The following is a 24,629-nucleotide window of genomic DNA, read 5'->3' as shown; positions in this document are numbered from 1 at the left end:
AAGAACTGTATGATTTATGCGCAGGAAGGACTACCTTCGTATACAACAACCTCCATTGGCTGTCTACATTAAATCCACTGTTTCTCTGACGCCATTTCACACTCTTTGAATCCCCCACTACGCTATCAGCTGCCGTAGACTTCTGAGGAATAGTTCGTGTCTGATGCTTTTTTGAAAGGATCATTGCCATTGCAACCAACAGTTTGTGGGTTTAAGGGCCATATAGGGGCAAAAATAGAAAACACTTGTCGATTTTAAAACATTGCCACAGGGGCATGATGCCCTGGGGATGTTGATTCACGTTTGTTCAAAGCAAGTCCATAGAAAGCCACAATGCATGCTCTTGATTGGTCGAAATTTAGATGTTCTCGGATTTTGTTGATAATTGGGTACACTAAATTCAACGGTGGATGTAATGATTTTTTTGTTTCCATGTTAATCGAGTGGTGGCATCTTGATTGGTCGAAACAAATTTATTATGCAATATTTCCCCAAAAAATGCTATTTATTGGTAATTGACTAACAGGAACTTGATGGCAAGTGTTTTGAAAGGATCATTCGCCATTTGTAAAAACAACTTGAGGTACTACAAAAAGAATCAAATTGTCAGTTTAAAAAAAATCTTCTTCTCAAGAACCAAAAATGCTACAGTTTTTTTTGTTTTGCATGTATGATGCCTTTCGGATGTAGATACACATTTAATTGCCTCGCGTTTAAATATACTGGTTTTCCTTGGTATCCATATTGTTGGTACACTAGTAGGTATGTTAGTTCTCTTATTTAGTTCTATAGGACATGTAAATTTAGGGGTATGGATATCTTCAGCAGTTGTCGGCTATTTCAAATCAATGATATTTTCGTTGACCTTTACTTGGACAAATAACTACATTACGCCAACGACGGGGAAGATTGCATCTTTGTTTAATTTTTGTACATGTACTGGGTGCGTTATCGTTCCGATCGTGTGTGGCTGGGTGATGAAGGAATTAAGCAACCTTTGGTTCTGTTTCCTACTGGCTTGTTTTGGTGCTTGCAGTGCCTTGTTGTATATAGTTGGAACGGTCCACACAAAATACGTTACAACATTGTACGGTTAGACTTTCGATAAAACTATATTGACCGACATTTCCCTGACAGAGAGATTAAATAAAGACAGTATGAACGTGAAAAATATTATAATTTGAAAAATTCAACGAGAAACAATATTACGGCAACACAGTATCAATACACTGAGAACAGAGTGTCGTCAGGTATTAAAATTAATATGAAAGTCTTACAACATTTCCACTTCATTATTACATTAATATGTTAATGAATTCAGAAAAATATCCGAACCAAACGTAATATATACATTTTGCATATGCATTGTCATTAAACGTTTGATAAATATGTATGTGATTTGGCTTTTATACATTCAGAAGTGCTGTTGATGTACATATGTGTAAAGAAACAAATTGTCTAACATGTTCATGTTTGTGTCAATTTAGAACGAAGAAATATAAAGCAATCGTTTCTATGTTTAAATATATTAAGGTTTAGTTAATGGGAAACTGACATGTTAAAAGGTTTTGGGTAGGCACTTGATATGTTAGAAAGTAAGCAAATAGGTACCTTACATGTTGTAACGTAAAGGAAATGGCTACTTGAAATATATAATACATGTGGGGTTTATGAAATAGATGCTTGGAAGGTGATCAGGTTGAGGTAGCTCTATAAAGTCGGCTCAGATCTTCATGTTGACACACTTTGCGAATTTCATTGTGACGTCAAAGTAAGGGTTGCAGTCAAAATTGTCGATATTTCAGATTTCAAGTCAGCATGAGTTTGCACCACGTCTTGTTAATTTGATCAAGTAATGTTACATTCGCTTCTATTTCTTAAATAATTAATAAACTAAAATTATTAGTTCTAAGACTCGTCTAAATATATCATTTAAACCTTATGCAAGATCCTCTACGTATTTCTTTGACAAGTTTATTTTTCATGAGACAGCTTGTATTCTGTCCCAGATTTAACTACTTTGAAGATGCTGCTTGAAGTGGAATTACCTTTGCTGGATAAATAAATATCTTATAAGATCTTGATTCAAATAGTTGAGACATGTCCCAGTAAATCACAATCCAGTAACAAATGGTATTACGTACAAGTTGATATATGATGGAAGAACTACGGCGACCCATGGCAGCCGGTCAGAGTTTATTATTCTTGTTTTAACAAATATAGACCTGGGGTGTGTGGTACAAGGATTGAAAAAATGAACATCGCAAGCGCGTCTTCAATTTTATATTATGAAAGTGTTCCAAGGTAATTTTTTACCAAAGCGTATTCGGTGATGTTCAGCCGCTTAATTTCATCGTAAAAAACATTCATCATTTGTAACTAGAACACTGACAAGTCAGTAAGGTCTTGTGGCAATATACCACCACCACCACCCCATAATCATCAAGAAGCAATCTGCCCATATAGCTGAGCTTGACGTTTGACATTTGGACTTCAAAAAGAATCGCAAGGAAGCAAAATATACATTTTACATGTGCTATGATGTGAGTCTTGTTTCCTTCTACCACCATATTTGCTGGGCTAACAGAAATGTAAATACCGATACAATACTTATTTGTTAGCTTTGATTTGTTTAATTTCACCTTATATACCTCCTCCATCAAGAGCCAGAGTCAAAGTCAGAGATTAAAAGCAGAAAATAACTGCCCTAGCAGTTAGTACGGTGCATGTATTCTTCCTGATAGCCGGTTAAGCTGAAATGGAATCGACAGAAATGCTAGCGGTGTTTATGTTATGAATAAATATCTAAAACTATTAACCTCGCTAGTATCTTTGTCTGAGTTTGAACACAGATGAAGTAAGTTAAATATGTCAATGGGCATTATCGGAGAGAGTTTACTTTGTGTTTCTATTATCATACAGTGGTTTATGCGAAAGGAAGGGATAAGTGACTGGCTAGTTTGATTTTGTCATGAGGCCCCCCAAGGGTTAACTGTTGTGATAGCCGTCTCTGTCGGTACTCGTGATCGGGGTCAAATGAGATACAAGCGCTTTTAGATTTACATAATTTATAATATTACCGGGTTCAGTAAAATGGTTTGATTTAATTATATTGCTGAATTAAACGATTTTTGTTTGTTTTAACATACAAGATTTAAATTATTACTAATATGAATACCCGGCTTGCGCTGGCGCGACGAGGCAAAATATGAAAAAAAATATCTCGTCGTCAGAAAGCTACGTTAACGCATCTAGATTAAAAATGTCAAAAACACAGACAAGGATGAATAACTTAGGAAGGAGAACCTACTTCTAGTAAATAGGATCGCGTAACATTTTTTTTAAATCGTAATTTTTCAACAGTTCATGTTTTCATTTGTTGTTGACTTAGAATGTATGATCATGTAACAACCTTTTTTCTATAAAGAATTCATTTTCGAATTCAGATAGAGTCGGAATACGTATTGAACACAGGGGAAGAACCATTTGTGTACGTTGTAAAAATGGCGCGTGCTGTCGATAACTACGGCTTCTGTTTCAGACAAAAATGAAATGATTAAAGAAACGTTGGCTCAACATAAAAAAGGGTCCATTGACAAGAATGCTTTAATCTATGAAAAGTATTGAAAAAATGTAAATATCAAGTATCTCAACACGACCCATATCTGACACATATTCTACATGTACACGTAGTGGTTTTGCCATACAGTTTAGTGTGTGTGATGGCTAATATGACTTACTAAGTGTTAGCGTATGGAGACAACGAAAGTGGGAAAGAGAGTATACATAAATTTATATGCATGGTATAGAAAAAAATTAGCCAAAGATATTGAGTTGTAGATGTACAATGTAATAAAAACAAGAGGCCCAGGGGCCTTAATAGCTCACCTGGTATTTTATTTTTCAATTTAAAACCTGCTGAGTACCATTCAGGTTTATCAAATGAGTGCAAGTAACAAAGTTGCATCTTCCATTTATAAATATTCAATTCCCTTTGCCCAAAGATTCTCTAAAACAAGTTTGGTTAGGTTAAAATCCCTTCAACGGTACAGAAGGAGAAGGATCTTTAATGTTTTTCTCTATTTCCCCTAATGGGCCCCACTAATCTGCCCCATAGAAGGGGAATCCACACACCGTCAGCATGAGTTTGCACCACGTCTTGTTAATTTGATCAAGTAATGTTACATTCGCTTCTATTTCAAAGATGCTCTAGGACAAATTTGGTCAAAATCCTTCAATTGGTTGAGGAGAAGATTTTTAAAGATTTACCTATTTTCCCCTATTTGGCCCCGCCCCTCTGCCCCCAGGGGGGTTATACCCTCCGTTTATACAAAACTGAAAACCCTTTGGCCAATGATGCTCCTGACCAAATTTGGTCAAAATCCTCTGAGCCATTCAGGACAAGTAGCATTTTAAAGGGAAAACTTGACGGACGCCGGACGACGGACGCTGCACCATGGGATAAGCTCACTTGGCCCTTCGGGCCAGGTGAGCTAAAAATCACAAACTTTTCTCTTTTTTATACGCGTGTAGTTTGTCATTGCATATATGCACTTTATGAAAACATTTGAAAAGGGATATTCGTCTCGATAATATTCCTTTTTACATAAAGGTTTGTCCCATGGTTGAAGAAAGGAGTTTAGCCCCGTACAGATGAGTTGTAGATGTACAATGTAATAAAAACAAGAGGCGCAGGGGCCTTAATAGCTCACCTGGTATTTTATTTTTCAATTTAAAACCTGCTGAGTACCATTCAGGTTTATCAAATGAGTGCAAGTAACAAAGTTGCATCTTCCATTTATAAATATTCAATTCCCTTTGCCCAAAGATTCTCTAAAACAAGTTTGGTTAGGTTAAAATCCCTTCAACGGTACAGAAGGAGAAGGATCTTTAATGTTTTTCTCTATTTCCCCTAATGGGCCCCACTAATCTGCCCCATAGAAGGGGAATCCACACACCGTCAGCATGAGTTTGCACCACGTCTTGTTAATTTGATCAAGTAATGTTACATTCGCTTCTATTTCAAAGATGCTCTAGGACAAATTTGGTCAAAATCCTTCAATTGGTTGAGGAGAAGATTTTTAAAGATTTACCTATTTTCCCCTATTTGGCCCCGCCCCTCTGCCCCCAGGGGGGTTATACCCTCCGTTTATACAAAACTGAAAACCCTTTGGCCAATGATGCTCCTGACCAAATTTGGTCAAAATCCTCTGAGCCATTCAGGACAAGTAGCATTTTAAAGGGAAAACTTGACGGACGCCGGACGACGGACGCTGCACCATGGGATAAGCTCACTTGGCCCTTCGGGCCAGGTGAGCTAAAAATCACAAACTTTTCTCTTTTTTATACGCGTGTAGTTTGTCATTGCATATATGCACTTTATGAAAACATTTGAAAAGGGATATTCGTCTCGATAATATTCCTTTTTACAGAAAGGTTTGTCCCATGGTTGAAGAAAGGAGTTTAGCCCCGTACAGATGTCGCATTCCGGTACTAAATCAAATATATATTTATATATATATACTTTATGTTTATGCCTATTATCATTGTTGACATTTAATTGTAAATTTATGACGGGCGAAGGCTGTGATAAATTGGAAAAACATGTGCCCCATCCCATGTTCAATTTAATTGGCAACAAATATGTTTAAAGCTAAATAAATTTAAATTCTAAATATTGGCAAGTGTGCAATTAACTTCTGATGATGAATAACTACTGTTCAATAAGTTTTAATACGGACTTAGAAATCATATAACTTGGTTTCATAGTGCGATAAGAAGTTGCAGTTGCCTAACGGCCCCTCTCTGGGGGCCCCTTTGGAAACCGTTTCATCTCGCCCAGACCGCTCGCGTTTACTGCCTAGTCAGGTGACGTTATCGGCGCTATTTTTAGGAGGGCTTTCCCGAACAATTCAAGTGGTCAAACTGAACATTTGGAACGGACTATGAATATGGGGATAGCGAGGTAACATAAGTGGAAGTGCATACAATACATACATTCATTAAAAACACTATGGCTCTTCACGTGATGTCCCTTTAACGAAAGCGTAGGTTGAATACATTTTATACAAGTTTTCACCGTTAATATTGTTTCTTTCAATATGTAACTAATGACATTCTTGCGAGAATAGAGATAGCATAGCGTAGTATGTTATAGGTGTCAAAACACGATCAAAACGAATCATTATAAACACAGGTTTAATAAAACATAGCTGAGCTGTAACTTCCAGTAGTTTACCACTGTTTCAATCAGAAAATCGGAACTTCATGTTGACACACTTTGCGAATTTCATTGTGAGGTCAAAGTAAGGGTTGCAGTCAAAATTGTCGATATTTCAGATTTCAAGTCAGCATGAGTTTGCACCACGTCTTGTTAATTTGATCAAGTAATGTTACATTCGCTTCTATTTCTTAAATAATTAATAAACTAAAATTATTAGTTCTAAGACTCGTCTCAAAACATCATTTAAACCTTATTCAAGATCCTCTACGTATTTCTTTGACAAGTTTATTTTTCATGAGACAGCTTGTATTCTGTCCCAGATTTAACTACTTTGAAGATGCTGCTTGAAGTGGAATTACATTTGCTGGATAAATAAATATCTTATAAGATCTTGATTAAAATTTTTGAGACATGTCCCAGTAAATCACAATCCAGTAACAAATGATATTATAATAATACTTAATAAGCATGTTTGCATTATTATTGTTACGTACAAGTTGATATATGATGGAAGAACTACGGCGACCCATGGCAGCCGGTCAGAGTTTATTATTCTTATTTTAAGGATTGAAAAAAATGAACATCGCAAGCGCGTCTTCAATTTTATATTATGAAAGTGTTCCAAGGTATTTTTTTACCAAAGCGTAATCGGTGATGTTCAGCCGCTAAATGTCATCGTAAAAAACATTCATCACTAGAACACTGACAGGTCAGTAAGGGCCCCGTCTTGTGGCAATATANCCCCCCCCCATAATCAGCAAGAAGCAATCTGCCCATTTAGCTGAGCTTGACGTTTGACATTTGGACTTCAAAAAGAATCGCAAGGAAGCAAAATATACATTATACATGAACTATGATGTGAGTCTTGTTTCCTTCCACCTCCATATTTGCTGGGCTAACAGAAATGTAAATATCGGTACAATACTCATTTGTTAGCTTTGATTTGTTTTATTTCACCTTATATACCTCCTCCATCAAGAGCAAGGGTCAAAGTCAGAGATCCACTTTGTCTTTGTCCTTTGGACCCAAATGACCTTGACCATTAACCCAGTGACCCTGATCTTATGTCAGTTGACTTTTGTTAAGTTCTGAACAACATTGCTTCATAATGTCATAACAAAATGTTCATCTGGGAAAAGGTACACAATTTAACCTTCACCCTTGACCTTTGGTCAATTGACTCCTTGTTTAATTCTAAGCAACATTGCTTCAAACTGTCATAGCGAAATGTTCACCAGTGAAAAGATACAAATTTTAACCTTGACCTTTGACCCAATGACCCTGACCTTTGGTCAGTTGACTCCTTGTTCAATTCTGATCAACTTTGCTTCATCATGTCATAACAAAATGTACATCAGTGAAAAGATGCAAAATTTGACGTTTACTTTTGAATCTAATGACCTTGACCTTTGACCTCGACTTTTTAACTCAGTGTGTCTCTTTGTTTAATTCCGAACAACTTTCCTTCATAATGTCACAGCGAAATGTTCACCAGTGAAAAGCTACAAAATTTGACCTTGACCCCTGACCCGATGACATTGAACTTTGGTCAGTTGACTCCTTGTTTAATTCTGATCAATTTTGCTTCATAACGTCATAACAAAATGTTTATCAGTGAAAATATGTAAAATTTGACCTTGACCTATGAACCTAATGACCTTGACCTTTGACCTAGACTTTTTATCTCAATGTGTATTTTTGTGAACTGAACATCTTGACCAAGTTTCATGTACATCGGTCAATAAATACTAAAGTTATCAGCCAAGAACAAATTTTGTGGACGGACAGACAGACAGACAGACAGACATAGTGATTACTATAGGGCACCCGTATCTCCGATACGGGACCCTAATAAAGTGTGCGACCTCCGTTAAAACGTGTACGTGTATATATCTGTAATCCACCGATATCTTCAGATATCATCAGCTAAGGTCAGTACGGTCCATTCAGGTCAAACAAACACAATAGGTAGATTAGTCTATTGATCAAGTCTTAAAAATACAATAAAAGATTAAGAAAACTTGTTTACACCTTGAAAAATTATTTCAGTAGTCAATCTGACAAATACACATATAAATACGGATATTAAGATTCGTAAATCCACATCCAGTTAAGAGTTCGGAACGGGCCTGGATAGCTTCGTGCAGCCAATAAGGACAGCGAAGTGATAACACAACGTTAGTGCATGTGTCGGTCATGTAAGTGTGAATTCCACGTGGTTGTATGTATATGACATGTAACATTGTATATATTGATATGGTTTACTTAACTATATATTGTCTTTATTGATGTTTTACTTTATATAATTATGGACTTTTGTGCTGGTGAATATGATATGATATGAACCTGAAAGAGTGATATTGACTGAGGCGAAGCCGAGGTCAATATCACTCTTTCAGGTTCATATCACATCATATTTACCAGCACAAAATCCCATAACTGTTTTATTATATGCTTCAACAATAAAATAAAACAAAACAAAACTAAAGTTTTAGATTTTTGTACGCGAGCCTCCGTGTAAAATTTAGCCAGGTTTGAACACAACAGTTCATCATTGTAGCTTTCGAAAGCATCGTCTAGGTTCTTTTTCTTACGATAAGCATGGAGGACATGCACTGCGTGTTCAATGGCTTTTTCTTACGATAACAGCACCTTTATCCTCGAATAGTTTTGGTAATTTTCCTAACGGAAGAGAAACGTTCGCCAGCAGCCATCTTCCAATGTCGTCCTACAGATCACGTTCCAGTCTAACTGCGCATGCATGCATATGTTCATGTATATACTAAAACTATTTATGGTATACATTGATATGGTTTACTAACGGCTGTTCCAGTTTATTGCTTTTTGAACGCTATACAGTACATGTGTGCCTACCTTGACCTTACTTAGCTTATCAATGGTTTAAAGTCAGATGCACCACCATACTTGTGTGATAAACTACATTTTGACACCCTGTCCTAGTAGCACTTCTAAAGCGCATGTGTAAACAAATTGATTGTACATTATACTACAATATGCTTATTCAGCTTTTAACGTGTGTTAATCCGACTCCTATTAACGCATGCCATTCCTTTTACAAAGGTAAAACTACAGAAACAGACTAAGAGAGATAACTCTTAAATGGCTCGCTCACAAGGGAAACGATGCATCGGATTCCAGAAAAAGAAATATGGATATTCGATATGCGTTTATGCCATGTTTCTTATCCTGGTAAGTGTATTCTTTGTTAGTTGGGGGAAGAACTGTTTAATATAAGATTTGTTAGCAGAATGTTACATATTTACATTCGCATGAATAATATCTAAGGAAGAAACATTTTGCCGGATGCAGTGTTACATGTATGTATGGTAAATTGTTACTTTGGTATTTGATACCTTATTTAATATGTTCTCTTCCGGGTTAAATCACGAGCTATAATCTAGAAATGATAAAGACATATTCCAGTAAATTTTTAATTACTATTGTTAAATGCATACTTTTTTGTATATGTGATACTGTTTTCCTCCTGTCGGGTAATTTGTGAAAAATAAACACTAAACACATGTTTCGGGGATCCGAAAATTTGTTCTCGTTAAATTGTAAGAAAACATCTAACGGGCAAAAACAGGTCGTATTCAACGCAACTGACGCGTTGTAATTTTTATACAACTTCAATGTCTTTGGGGTTGAATGTTTATTAAATGTTGTACAATAAATGGAAAATGGAAAAACATAAAAACAACAAACAAACAAAAATAAAAAAAATATGTAAATATCACTAAAGTGTTATACCTTCGTTGCTAAACCCCGTCAAAACTCCACACCTTCTTAAATCATTTTTAAACGGGGCAGGGGGGTAATAGTCTTGTGAAACACCAAACCAAGTAAAGAAAATTAAGCATTATCGGGTCTATAAACAAGTATGTCTGCTGCAGACTATTTGTTGGTGCGGATACGATTAAATAAATAGTACTACTTCAGTTTAAAGTGATACTGAAGGAAACTAGCATAGCATTCCCAAGGTCACACTAAACTTACTAATAACCACTTGTTGCAATTACCCGATACACTAAACGTTAAGCAGGGAATACAAAATACTAGCTTTAAGGACTTCGGTATGTCCCGGCCGGGGGCAGAATTGGCTCTTTTCATTAGGCCGAACGTTCAACACCAAGGCCAAAAGGTACGTTATTGCTCAGGTGTGGTTTGGTTTTATCTTGTTTAACGTCCTATTAACAGCTAAGGTCATTTAAGGACGGCCTCCCCTATGTGCAAGATGCATGCGTGTAGTGTATTATTGCTCCGGAAGGCACAAGGAAACAAAGGGTTTTAGGGAAGGAAAATATACTCATATCCTGAATGTTTTAATAGATTCAGCATATCCACTTTGTTCGCCTCAAGCGTCTGAGGATTCCCACATAAGCTGTCTCTTACAAAATGTAGTGGGTAACAACGGGTGTGTTCTTTTCTCAATTTCCTACCAGCATGGGTAATGCAACCGTAAAGACACATTTAACTTTATTTTGGGCATAACGCCAACAGTCAGGGTCATATGATTACAGAGCAGGGAATGGTTTGGTTAAAGGGGGTTAAGCTTCCTATAGATAGCTAGGGTCATTTAAGGATATGTGTATAATGTATGTGTAATGTTAGCTTGTGTACTGAAAGCGGTACGTTGGCACCACTCACATCCACAAAAATAATGTTAGCTCGCTGACAACTACATTATCGATTAACTCTCAAACAATAGGAAACTAACAATTAACTGATTATTAAAAAAAAACTATCATTCCACTCACAATCATATGTGTTAACTGTTTTCAACTCTACTCTCCAGGGTTGGATTCGAGGTCTGTTTGGGTCATCCTTCATAGATTTACAGTTGATTAGTAACGTCACTTTGAAACTTGGTTCGTGGATATCTACCGTGAATTTCATTGGATATGCCCTCGGGTGTGTGACTGGAGGATTTTTATATGATAAAATAAATCGGAACATCATTTACGGTACAGGTCTACTTCTAATAGGGATTGTGACAGCCGGTGTTCCTTGGTGCTTCGTCTTTGTGTTGATGGCTGCGGCTCACTTTTGTCAGGGCTTTAATTCCGGTATGGTGGACACAGGTAATGCATGATTCTATACAGATTGTAACCCCATATTGTCGGCGACGCTCGCAATATACAAACCTCCTCGTCTTTATTTCTAAATGGCAGTTAGATATTAGTCACAGCACAGTCTAACTATATGGTTTTCCCACTCACATCCAGTGTGTGGGCGTTTGTTAAGACTAATATGAGATAACATCATTGGTTTGGGGTTTCTGTCCAGCCATGCAACCCGCCCTGCACCAGACACATAACCTTATATGTCCAACTGACCAATGCTACGTCATACAGCAACATTTCTGAGTAATAGTCACGTGACTTGTAAGAATCCTGGGTTTGATACACTGGCTGCATCAGTTTTACAACTACCAGCGAGCTGTACAGACGTAATTTCTCGCTCTTACATCTACAAAGTAAATCGCTCTTATACAGCGATTTACTTTGTAGATATAAGAGCGTGAAATTACGTCTGTACAGCTCGCTGGTAGTTGTAAAACTATACCCATACTTGGATTCAACAAGGTTCCGTCAGAATGAGCCGTTCAACAAATTCCAGGACGAGAAACTACAGGAGACAGGAGAAACGCCCTCTATCAAATAACCAAATCTCGTAAACGCCTCGATGAAACGAATCCCGAAAACTGGACTGCCGACCAGCTACGACAGTCGTTGGATACGTTGCAGATGCTACAGACAACTCGACAACAGATTCCATAATCGCCGAAACGGTGCTGGAAGAAACCAAACAGACACAACAACAGAATAGTACTGTCGATGTTCTGCAGTTTAAACTCCAAATCGAAAGACTAGAGTCTAGTATCCTCTCGTCAACAAGGACTCCACGGGGTACCTCTCATACGGCCCGCCATTAACACCGGAAGTGTTACTACTACAACGCCCTCTAGTTCCGGTTATCAACCAAATCAACAATATGGCGGCCAACACGGTGTGGGAGCACTACATCATAGTGTGGCGGCCCCGATGTGTCAAATTGGAGCGCCAAATTCGATAATGGATACACAAGGAGTGCCACTGGAATCGCTATCATCAGTGGACATTATTTCACCCTGTCTGAAGCAACAGATACTCGCGAGGAAGGATGTGAACTTGGCGACACTCCTGATGCCGGACTTCACATCAGAAGGACGGTCAGTTCACATTGAAGGGGAGGTCCTGCAACTGAAACCGGCGGATCCAAGGCTCAACCGGAACCTGACCATCGGTGAGTTTATCAAAGCCTTTTCAGTATACAAGTCTGTTATGTGTGAAGTATACCTTATAGAAGAACTGAACTGGATCAATACGAGAAGGATATTGTTGGCATTTCGTGTTATTACCCAGGTACATTGTTTTATGAGTACCATAAGATTTTCTCTGCCAGAGCGGCGGCCCTTTATCTAAATACGGGTATAAAGGTCAACTGGGGTATCAGAGACAATAAAATGTACACTACGGTCTGCTCAGGCCACTGTATCAACGCATGCTCAGTGTGTCATAGCAGTAGCCACTTGTCTAACTTCTGCCCAATGCTGGCGAACCAGACAGGTCGTATCAGAAATCAACAGACATTACAGCAAACACCTTCAAACAAATCTAGCCAACGTATTGATTTGCACGGTAGACCCAGGATCAGTCTTGGTGGACAGAGAGTTTGTAACAACTTCAATGACAAGGGAGGTACCAGGTCACCATTGCCCCTACAAACATGTTCTTTTTAAAGATGCAAAGGATAAGAAAGCAACAATGCAGTGACTAAAAGCAAGTACACCAATCAACATAGTTGCTCTGAACTCTGAACTCAGCCTTCATCCAGATCAAGATTTTGTTTCAGATTTAATTCAGGGTCTGTCATATGGTTTCCATACTGGTATAAAAGAAATTCCTACAGGTTCATTTATTTGTAAAAACTTGCAATCAGCACTTAAGGAGCCATTAACAGTAGAACAACTTTTAGGCAGAGGTAGTTAATCAGTTTGTCATAGGACCTTTTGATACACCCCTATTTCCACAGTACCGGGTCAGTCCCCTGGGTATAGTAACTGGAAAATATTCAGGAAAGAAACTTATTTGTTGATTTGAATGTACCTCATGATATGGATAATGAAGATAGTATCAATGATCTCATAGACAAAGCAGAATACTCTCTTAAATATTCCAAAATTGATGACGCTATGAGGTATCTGAAAACAACTGGCAAAGATTCCTTGTTTTGTAAACTAGACATTGCTGATGCATTTAAGTTGATCCCTATTTTACCTGATTTGTGGCACCTCTACGGAGTAAGTTGGAAGGGGAAGTTCTATTTTTACCTAAGCTAGCTTTCGGTTGCAGGTCTAGTCTCAAGATATTTGACAAATTATCACAGGCTTTTTGTTGGATTCTTCAAAATAATTATTAAGTTAAATTCGTGATGCATCTGATAGATGATTTTCTTACCATTGACACACCCCAGTTTGAGGCAGATAGAACCAGAGCTATTTGAGCACTAGTTTTTAATAGACTCAGAATACCTGTTGCCCCCCATAAAACACTTGGGCCTTGTACATCAGTAAAATACTTAGGCATTATACTGGACTCTCATAATATGGAAGCTAGGTTACCAGGTGAAAACATTATCAGAATTAAAGCTATAATTAGGAAATTCATGTCTAAGCGTTAAATAACCAAGCGAGAGCTCCTTAGCTTGTTAGGCCATCTGAATTTTGCTTTAAATGTCATTGCTAATGGTAGGTCATTTGTTAGTCATTTGATGTCTTTGTCAACAACAGTGAAGAAATTACATCACCGTATTGACCTTGGCAAGGATAGTCGGAGTGTCTATAAATGTGGAACAATTTCATGGAAACTTGGAATGGAGTGTCCGTGTTCCTGGATACCGATATAACAGAAGCACCAAACTTCGACGTGTTTACCGATGCAGCTGGTGTCATAGGTTTTGGAGGTTTCTTTCAAAACAGATGGTTCAAGGGAGAATGGCCGGAAGGTCTCTGTCTTCAGAAAGATGACATTTCTATAGAGTATATGGAACTTTATCCTATTGTGATTGCTGCCATGTTATGGTGACCCTGCAGGTAGGGCGTAAGAATTGACCTGTTGCCCCCAATTGCATGATCGTAAGAGGCGACTAAATTTGGGACCTTATCTCTTCTCTCCTTTCTAAAATACTTTCTTCTTCCTAATGTCTCCATTGACAATGTCTCACTTTTGGCCATTTGTTGAGCGTTCGCCCCTGTGAGGAAGGCTTTGGGTTCTGTCCCCTGGCCGAGACTACCAAAGTCTTTAAAAATGGCAGTTTATACTCCTGCTTAACGCTCAGCAAATTAGGAGTGGGACGACTGGTTTGCCCGTTGTCAGTATAATGTGACCGGGTGGGGCGTCCTGCTGGGTGTCTTCGGCAGTATGTTTCAGTGAGGTAGCACTATAAAGTCGGCATCAGTTCCGCGCTATCACAAGGAGAAAAACACGAACATATCGCAGACCCCCAAAATACACACACATACACTACACGCATGCATCTTGCATACAGGGGAGGCCGTCCTTAAATGACCTTAGCTGTTAATAGGACGTTAAACAAAATCAAACAAACAAACAAACTATATGGTTTTCCCACTCACATCTAGTGTGTGGGCGTTTGTTAGACTAATATGAGATGACATCATTGGTTTGGGGATTCTGTCCAGCTATGCAACCCCCCTGCACCAGACACATAACCTTATATGTCCAACTGACCAATGCTACGTCATACAGCAACATTTCTAAGCAATGAGTAATAGTCACGTGACTTGTAAGAATCCTGGGTTTGATACACTGGCTGCATCAGTTTTACAACTACCAGCGAGCTGTACAGACGTACCCGTACCTCCATTCTCCCCTATTCAAGCCACCTTCACACTTTAAATTTGGTGCTCTCAAACACTGAACATAGCAATAGGGCCTTATCACTTCGGTGTAACTCAGTTCCTGCCCCCATTCGCAGGGGGAGCTGTAGCACGTATACGTAGGGGTCGTTCCACAGCCCAGATGCTTCCTGGCAACCCATTAACTCAACATGAACTAGAATCGACCTTCGGCACACCTCTGTTCTGCCGTGGGCTCCACCGAAATTACGACATACGCCACAGCCGCTTTCACACAGTTCATACAGCCCTATAGTACATAGACTGTCCATATTATTTGCCATATATGGACACTATTAATAATTCATGCAAGTTTACGGCCGGGCCTACGCCACTTCGTCGAGACTTCAAAAATTCTAGGTTAGGTTATGTGCAGTGTCTGTGAGTACCCTTATATTGCCAAATATTGTTGTATGAATAAAATGCTACATCTTAACTACTTTGCTTGTTGTTTCATAAATTGTATTTCAGCATCATTTGTGTCTGTTAAAATAATAAATAGAATTACTAGTGCCAATTGGAGGGTAAAACAATTCATAAATATCATTTAGAATGATGTCTTATCTACAAAGCGTAGCTGTACTGTCCACGTGTGCAGGAATTTGATGACATGATTCCATAGAAGATAAATCAATATGTATGTTATTAAAATATCAATAAAATGTTCCATTGATTTGAAAAATATTTCATTACTTAATTAAGGAAAAAGATTGCATGCCTAAATGTTAAAAAAAAACGTTAATCTGAACGTGGATTTGAACTTGTACCGTTCACTTCTTCTGGTCAAAAATAAACTGTGTTACACATTCGACTACACTAACAGAGAAATAAAGTCTGGGAAATCCCATTACATTCATAGATATAGTGAATATGGCTATATTGTGTTACAATACCTAATATCACAGGAGTTCAAAAATTCATATTCAATTGGTTTGATATCTTTTTCATGCATTTTTGATTCTAGAAATTATTTACTCATTAATTTTCCCCCGTAAATGAAAATAAAAATTGTATGTCCAAAAAAAACACCTTCCGTATCACATAACTTAAAATTTTATAAACAGACAATTAGGTGTTTATCATCTTATTTTATCAATTCCATATATACCCCTCAAAATCTATTGAAACTTCTAAAATGTATATCCAAAATATACCTTACATATCACATACAAAGAAAAGCTACAAGTCATTCAGGTAACTTTCACACAGGTAAGTTACCTGTGGGGTAAGTATGAAACAGACTGTAATTGGTTTGCCATTGTCTTCCTATATCAACACTTTTCTTTGTTCTCTAAAAAGTTTGGGAACTGAGAACACCCCCTCTGACGTTATGACGCAGTGTTGCAATTTTGACCTCGCGTCTTCCCCAAATGACGTCGGCGTTGGAAACAATGCTGTTGAGCTGACAGATGTAAATGGATTATGTCTGTACTTCTTATAATATATTACATTTGTTGGATTTTAAATAAAAAAAACATTGTTAACTTAGTGCTATCAATCGGTGTCTGGTTTTTATGTTCATGGTTACACATTATTGTATTCATTATCGTATACAAGCATATGACCACTTGGAGAGTATTGGCACTTGCATAATCATTTCGAGTATGGGAGAGAAAAAAATTCAAACGAAGCCTCGTGCTGTACAGCCAAATTTTTACCCACGGGTTGAGCTTTCCCTGTCCACGGACCACAATCCGGTAAGATTATATCAACCTACGGTGATTATATGGAAATATCTTGGTGTTCACAATGTGCAGGAAAACACGTATTAATTTGTCGCATGGTATTGGAAAAAAATGCTGAATAATATAACGAATATCACGCATTGCACCAGTTTTCTAAATACTTGTGAGATTATTTATTGAGTGAAGACGTGATAAGATATGAACTTGTAAATGGTGTCATCAAGTGAAACAGATCTATTAATAGTATCAAAACCTTACTTCGGCTATTATTATTATTATAAACAGCTAATCTTAGTTTCATACTCTTTGAAAAGAGGCAGTGAAGTGATTAACCTTATATAGAGAATATTAAGAGTCCGACACCACTGGTTTAAAATTACTTAGTCGTGTGGGCTTTTTGCTTGCTTTGTACTCGTTATTAACTCAAACGTGTCTGAAATTAATGCGATATATCGTTCAAAAAGATGTAATAATTTATGATTGCGGTAGTTAGCATTCGTTTGTTTTGATAAATCACCCGAAAAGTAGACATAGTTCGCCTTATTATTAATATATTGAATAAAAAATGTTTATTATGACTGGATGCATTTTTTCTCATAACGTTAACATAATCGTGTGCACTGAGTTTTCATACTGATTAGTTTACGGGAACAAAAGAAGCTGTAAGGTCAAAGTGAATAACCGTATACACGCTTTTTTGCCAATGTTTGGTTTGGTTTGGTTTAACGTCCCATTCACAGCTAATGTCATTAGGACGTTAAACATTTGTTTGGCTGATGTATATATCAAATTAACAGGAACTGATACATATCAACACGTGTGTACGTACAACCAATTAAGGTGTGTTCATGTTTGAGAATTATCATTAGCTATTTTTAATGTTCAGTTATCTTTCGGCCTCTCTTGAGTCAGAACAGCAGTAAAAGGTGAATGAATGGGACCTCTATGGTATCAACTAGTGGTTTATGTATTTCTTAATCGCTGGATGTTGCTCTTTAGTTTTTTCTCTCTAGTACGTAATATTGTTACACTTAATCGTAAAAGAAAAATTTATGTACTTAATACAATGTTTTTAAATATAGTTATCTGCCTGGCTGACGCAAGAAACATGTATTACAATTCATTTCATTACCAGTATGCTGATACATCTGAACCGGTAAGAGAACAGAACCAAGCGTTCCTTGGCTACAAAGCAGCTGACCGTGTTCCTTCTGCTAGTACAGAATATTGCAAAGAGTCAGATTTCCCTTTTTTCACATGGCAAACCCGACGCGCCAGTGGCATTCGGGCTGGCTCTGTTTTGAAGACATACATTTAGTACTTTTTTTCCCTGTGAAATATTAGGAATAAATCCATTTGATCAAAATATAACTATTTTGGTCAAGCGGACCTGGTCAATCAGGCAGTTTTTAGCTCCGAAGGCTGTGTCAAATTTAACTACATGTATTTGAATGTACTGATAATGCTATTTTTTTAGTATATGGTGATTTGGAGGGATAGAATAAGATATTCTACAAGAAATTTCATGAAAAGTTTTGTAGTTTTGTTGTTACTAAAATACAAATTCTGGACAATGGACTGACCATTAATACGTGACATCTGTTAACGCGAGCCTAGTACGTGTATACCTTACATGTACATGTATACCTTATATACATTCTGTACTGGGCTATACAACCATGCCTGGATCTAGAGCTAGTGTCGGTGTTGGATAGACAGGTTCAAAAACCAGGACCTTTCGAATCCTCAGGAAAAGATAGGGTTGATAAGTTTTTTGCGATAAACTTTTCTCTCACCTAAAACCGACATACCCGACGTGATACTTCATACTAGATTTTTCTATCCTCCGATTTGTCTTGCAACCTTAAAGTGAATTTTCGTGGAATTTTTACACAGATGTATTCATCCGCGCGCAAACGCAAGTTTGTTTTGTAAACAGTTGTATCACACAAGACTGTCGTAGTCGGTAAACGATGACTTTATATCCAAATTACACATTTAATATTTAATATTTATAAATCGTTATCAAAATTGCTGTTTATATTTCAATAACGTTCCATATTAATCATTTAATTCTAATAAAAATGCGATCCCGCACACTTAAAGATACAGTGCAGAACGGTATGTTACACTAACTGTACTGTACACAACAAAATACCTGTCATCATTTGTTGACAATTGTGTTATTAGGTCATCGATTATTGATTATTCAATGTATTCCCGTCTGCTCGATCGACTGTTGACAGTATTATAATGGACTTCAGAATTGGTGACACAGTACGTGTTGGCCAAAATGGTTAAATTACGTCAATTGAAAAACCCTTAGGCACATGAACGTTTTACGTCATTCATTTGTTTGACTGAGATAACCCGATCTCGCTCAGTTACAGGTAATAGACTTTATTTACCTAGAAAATTATATATATATTGATAGAAGACATCATTGAGGAAACCCGTGTGCTCGTCGATCACCTCGAAGGGGGATTCTCGGAATTCGAAAAAGAGAACGGTGCCTTGAGACAGGAAGTAGACAAATTAGAACAACAAGCCAAAGAGTATGCATACAGGACTAGTATACAAATTGAACGATCTTGAGCAGCAAGAAAAGGTGCATCCGGAGTGTGACCTTAACGAAACTAATGAGAAAGAAACAGTCGAGGAATGTGTAGACAAAATAGTGACATTTGTGAGAGTTACATTGGAGGTAGTTTTAAAGAAAAATGACAGACATTGCGCATTGGTTCGGGCGATTTGACATCAGACCACGAACAATCATTTGTAAATTGACATTTACACCCTCAACAAGAGATAATCAAAGTACTAAAAGTCCTGAAAGGCTAAACATATTACGTTGTCAATTTACATCATCTTTAAGCTTTAAGGGCACCATCAAGCTAAATCTGATTATACATGTGATTATCATAAAATATTGAAGTGGGGGATTTCAAATGAAATTTACAAACAATAGAACAACATTTTACAAACTTGATGGCATCCTTAGATAATCTTAGCGCGGTTAAGACTTCTAATATAAAGAACAAGTTAACAAAAGAAAATGCAACAAACAATAAAGGTGATACAGATATTGTATTTTTACATTTATGATTATATTATAAGCATCAAATGTGCTGCCCCTGTCTATGCAAAAGTTTTCCAATATCACTTGGTACTGTGAATGTAGCTTGTGGTAACTGAATAGCATGCCATTGTGAAGACTTAAGATTTATATTGGTAAATAAAATATGTAAAAGAATATCTGTTAATAACATTCGAATGTTTGGAAATATAAATACAAAATCTACACAAAAACAGGATTTTAAATGTACTCAAAAGTTGTAAAATAAATGAATTTGTTAGTTGAGTGATCTTTTATAATCTTCCTGAAAACATTGACCCTTTAAAAAAAATTGCTATAAGAAGTTGCATCTTTGTAATTACATTGTATTTTAACTACCAAATCGATTATATGATGCAAAAAAACCAATACCGAGATATCGATCCCCGAAGAGCGCAATTTGCACCTGTCTATCTACTGCTGAATGAGAGTTTTTCGGGCTGTGATGTCACAAGTTCAACCACCGGCAGCCAGTATGGTAGAGAATGATAGCTGTACGGGGTAAGATTGCGAATTGAAAACGGATTTTGAGGAATTGGATTATATGGTGAAGATGATAAAAATGCAGGTAATAAAAAGTGTTACAACTGTAGCTTAAATTTAAATAGAATGCCATGTATACTTTACATTTTATTTACAACAGATAAGCGTTTTCAATACGCATGTCAGTCACGGTTTGCCTTATACGGGTTCGGGTTTATCTGTTAAATCAACCCTATGTCAATACAAAAAATCATAGTGTTACTGATAAACAATTAACCTGCTATTGAAGTTTTAAAATTGGTTTTGAGTGCCGTTAATTATCACTGTTAGTTGTACGTCAGCCATATTTAGTCTGTTAATTTGTGTTATATTGAGCTGTCTCGTAAACGATTTTAAAAAGTCAAGACACCGACTAACACATACACGTATATATATGAACCAATTACCATTTGTAAATGTTTCTGCTGACAAGTAGACCCTATGAGCATCCCCCGTTTCCTGAAAAAAATCTTTTCGTACTTCCACGAACATATTATATATGTACAAGTCCGTGGTATTTCATGGCTCGCAGCTAGTATTACATAAAGGGCCTTGATAAAATGAAAGGCGTAGTTCATTTGTATTACATCAAATATATATTCAAACTATATATATGTTCCAGTAGATATAATATAATTATGTATGTCGTTAAAGAAAACAGTCATCACATTTTTTTAGGGGCCGGTGTGAACGAGTATGATGTTGGACCGGGACGACTTGATTAGTTTATATAGAATATGAGCTGCCCTCAAATAGTGTTTTGAACACAATAGGAACATTTCGTAGGTCTTTCCCACTTTCAACAAACTGTACGCATTGTTTCTAAACACTGATAAGTTCAAGGAAAATTCGTGGAAATGAGACACTATCTGCATACGTGTTCCGACATCCATACACAACACGTGTTTTATTCCTTCTCGATACGAGCTCCTTCCACAATACTTCAGCGTTAAAACACGTCTATGGGTGTGTAAACTTGTCGTTTTAATTACATGACATGTCGCATATATCACAGTACATTTCGCTCTTCTTTGGTAAAATATAACAGGGTTGAGTTGACCGCGGTGAACTTGTGATGTCACAGGTCTGGGACACCGAAACGGGGTCATCGCTGTAGGGCCACAGGTGAGATTTTAAGCAATATCGTCATTACTCTGAAACGAAAGTCGCGATGGCGTTCGCGCTTTCTCGACTTTCTGTTTAATGAAGTGGTGTATTTTCAAACTTAATATTGCAAACAATTCCGGGTACACTTTAAAGAGTGCATAACATACTAATTGTACTTGTAACGGGATGAGCATTTGTCTATCTATGTAGATAATAAAACACTAACGACTGTCCTACAGTACACACATATTTATGTATAATTACATATAATGACTAAGTTTACATATAGCACCTTATTCTCACACTCTTTCACACCTTTGACAGAACACAACAAATTACATAGCAGAACTAAATTACATACATTGTAGCAGAACTAAATTACAAAGCAGAATTAAATAACATAGCAGAACTAAATTACAAAGCAGAACTAAATTACATATGGGCTGTGCTCCAATATTGCTGTAATTTATATATATATATATCTAACGTCAGGATCTATAGTCTACCACTGTACAAGTGGGCAGTATTCCACAAATAATGTACAGTGTTAGTTCAGCACCGTCTCCCTTTACTAGCGGGCAGAGTTCCACTTTCAGCGTACAACGATACATGTACCAGTCACATGCCTTCACACTCCATAGCCGTGGAAAACATCCAGCATCAGTGAAGGTGGTATACATACTGGTCCTTCATCCCTCATCGGACAGCATGGACCATTGGTTTACCTCATCATACATCGGCTAATAGCACCGCTATCACTCGCCACCACAATCTTAGGCTAACCCAGACACACAATGACCTCATCGGCACCACTGCCCTGCAGGTAGGGCGTAAGAATTGTACCTGCTGCCCCCAATTGCATGATCGTAAGAGGCGACTAAATTTGGGACCTTATCTCTTCTCTCCTTTCTAAATAACTTTCTTTTTCCTAATGTCTCCCTTGACAATGCCTCACTTTTGGCCATTTGTTGAGCGTTCGCCCCTGTGAGGAAGGCTTTGGGTTCTGTCCCCTGGCCGAGACATACCAAAGTCTTTAAAAATGGTAGTTTCTACTCCTGCTTAACGCTCAGCAAATTAGGAGTGGGACGACTGGTTCGCCCGTTGTCAGTATAATGTGACCGGGTGGGGCGTCCTGCTGGGTGTCTTCGGCAGTATGTTTCAGTGAGGTAGCACTATAAAGTCGGCATCAGTTCCGCGCTATTACAAGAAGACAAACACGAACATATCGCAGCCTCCCAAAATACACACACATACACTACATGCATGCATCTTGTACACAGGGGAGGCCGTCCTTAAATGACCTTAGCTGTTAATAGGACGTTAAACAAAATCAAACAAACAAACAAACAAACAAAATCATCGGCACCATCTGACTCAACAATATCGGGAATAAACTACAATATAATTAATGCGATCTAATCACTAACTATTCCCTTTCATTTTATAAGTTCAGTTTAATTATATTCAACAAAATAACGCTGAAACTAATATATTAGTGGAAAAGATCGAAAAATCGCTTTGCGCGCAATACTATAAGCCACAATGGATGGTAAACACACACGTCACGTGACCCTATAAAACATACTGTACCCGTTTATAAACTTTTCAGAAGTTATAAATCATATCTGTCTCTACGGTACAGTGTATTGTTCCAGTAAAACATGATATATAGTCGCAACATTACAAAATATCCAAACAATAACAATCGTTGTAAACACCTGTACACACCTGTACGATAGCGACTCTATAAATAGATCAGCTTACGACCTTGTTTATGGCTGTTTATCTCACAGCAAATCATATAAAATAGCACATGAACTACAAAATACAAGTACAATGTCCTGACGGGTATGGCACTCACCGAAAGCTGTGGTTTTCGTTAGTATATATCCCGTATAGTCGTTCTTAGCAGGTAACGGTGACAAGCGACCTGTTATTGTCGCGTATTCAAAGTCCTCCACCTCGTTCTCATACCCACATCCGGAACGTGCACTTTTAACCCTCGCACGAAATACAAAAATATAGTTTATATACAACTGATATGTGACAATACTATCCATGTTGTGGTATTAAGTGTTATATATAAGCTGTATTTACCATTGATTTCTTTTCAATATGTTATTTAATGAAGAACTAAGTGCAAATAAACAGAATGGGTTGCTTTTTCTTCGAAAAGTGTCATGGCGACTGTTTGTCAAATGGGTCCGATATGCATGTATAGCCGACGTGCCAATTACTGAATGTTCAAGGTACACTAAAATGTTATCATTCAACACATTGAAATAAATACCTGCTGACTCAAAATTCTATATTAGTATAGGGCATAGATTCCTTGCTCCGTAAAGTTGATTAAAAGACATAGTTTCTATGTGATCAATGTAAATAGTGTCATGGCGGCCATGCGTGCATAGTGTACACGAAACGTCTAACTCCTCACTTCTCGATCATTTTGAAAAAGATTTGCTATTGAAAAATGCATTCTCAATGTATTCAATTGCAGACATGACATATTTGTGTGCTTACTTACGGTCTGAAAAGATCTTTTCTTAGGCGTAAAATGCGAGCAGTTGATAGCCGATGCACAGGGGCTCGTATAAAGTTATATGATAAAAATTAGCTTGAAATACCTATATATTAAGTCTTTATATATAGGTATTTCAAGCTAATTTTATCATACAAGTCTATACAAGCCACTGTGGTCGATATCAGCTCTCTTCAGCAGCAGCAGAAGCAGAAAAAGTAAATCTCCGAAGAAAACCGAAGAAGTCCGAAAAAAATCTACGATTATTTTGGAAGCTCTGTTTTTTTTCTCTAAAATACATCGATACTGACAAATGAAAATGATATTCAAATAATAATTAAATGTTTCAAATCCACAATGACAATGTTGGTTTGACCGACTTGCGACTCGACAGTGCAAAGTTTACCTCGCCATTCATGGCATAAATATGTATCACAAGTGATTCAATGTGTGGAGGATTATGTGATGTGGAATTT

The 24,629-nt window shown here is 37.3% G+C and overlaps 1 long non-coding RNA gene across 1 annotated transcript in view; it reads right to left on the bottom strand.

Moving 5' to 3' along the window:
- LOC110445314 overlaps positions 1 to 23,583 on the bottom strand; it is a 28,712-nt gene extending 5,129 nt beyond the window's left edge. The window contains exon 1 of the long non-coding RNA XR_002462344.1: positions 23,494 to 23,583. This is a non-coding gene — a long non-coding RNA (uncharacterized LOC110445314). The remainder of the gene's footprint in view (positions 1 to 23,493) is intronic.
- Positions 23,584 to 24,629: the final 1,046 nt, after the last annotated feature.

This window comes from Mizuhopecten yessoensis, unplaced genomic scaffold (genome assembly GCF_002113885.1).
Source record: "Mizuhopecten yessoensis strain PY_sf001 unplaced genomic scaffold, ASM211388v2 scaffold2213, whole genome shotgun sequence".
Taxonomy (NCBI): Eukaryota; Metazoa; Mollusca; class Bivalvia; order Pectinida; family Pectinidae; genus Mizuhopecten; species Mizuhopecten yessoensis.
The sequence above is the reverse complement of the archived record's forward strand: the minus strand, read 5'-3'. Positions and strand labels throughout refer to the sequence as shown.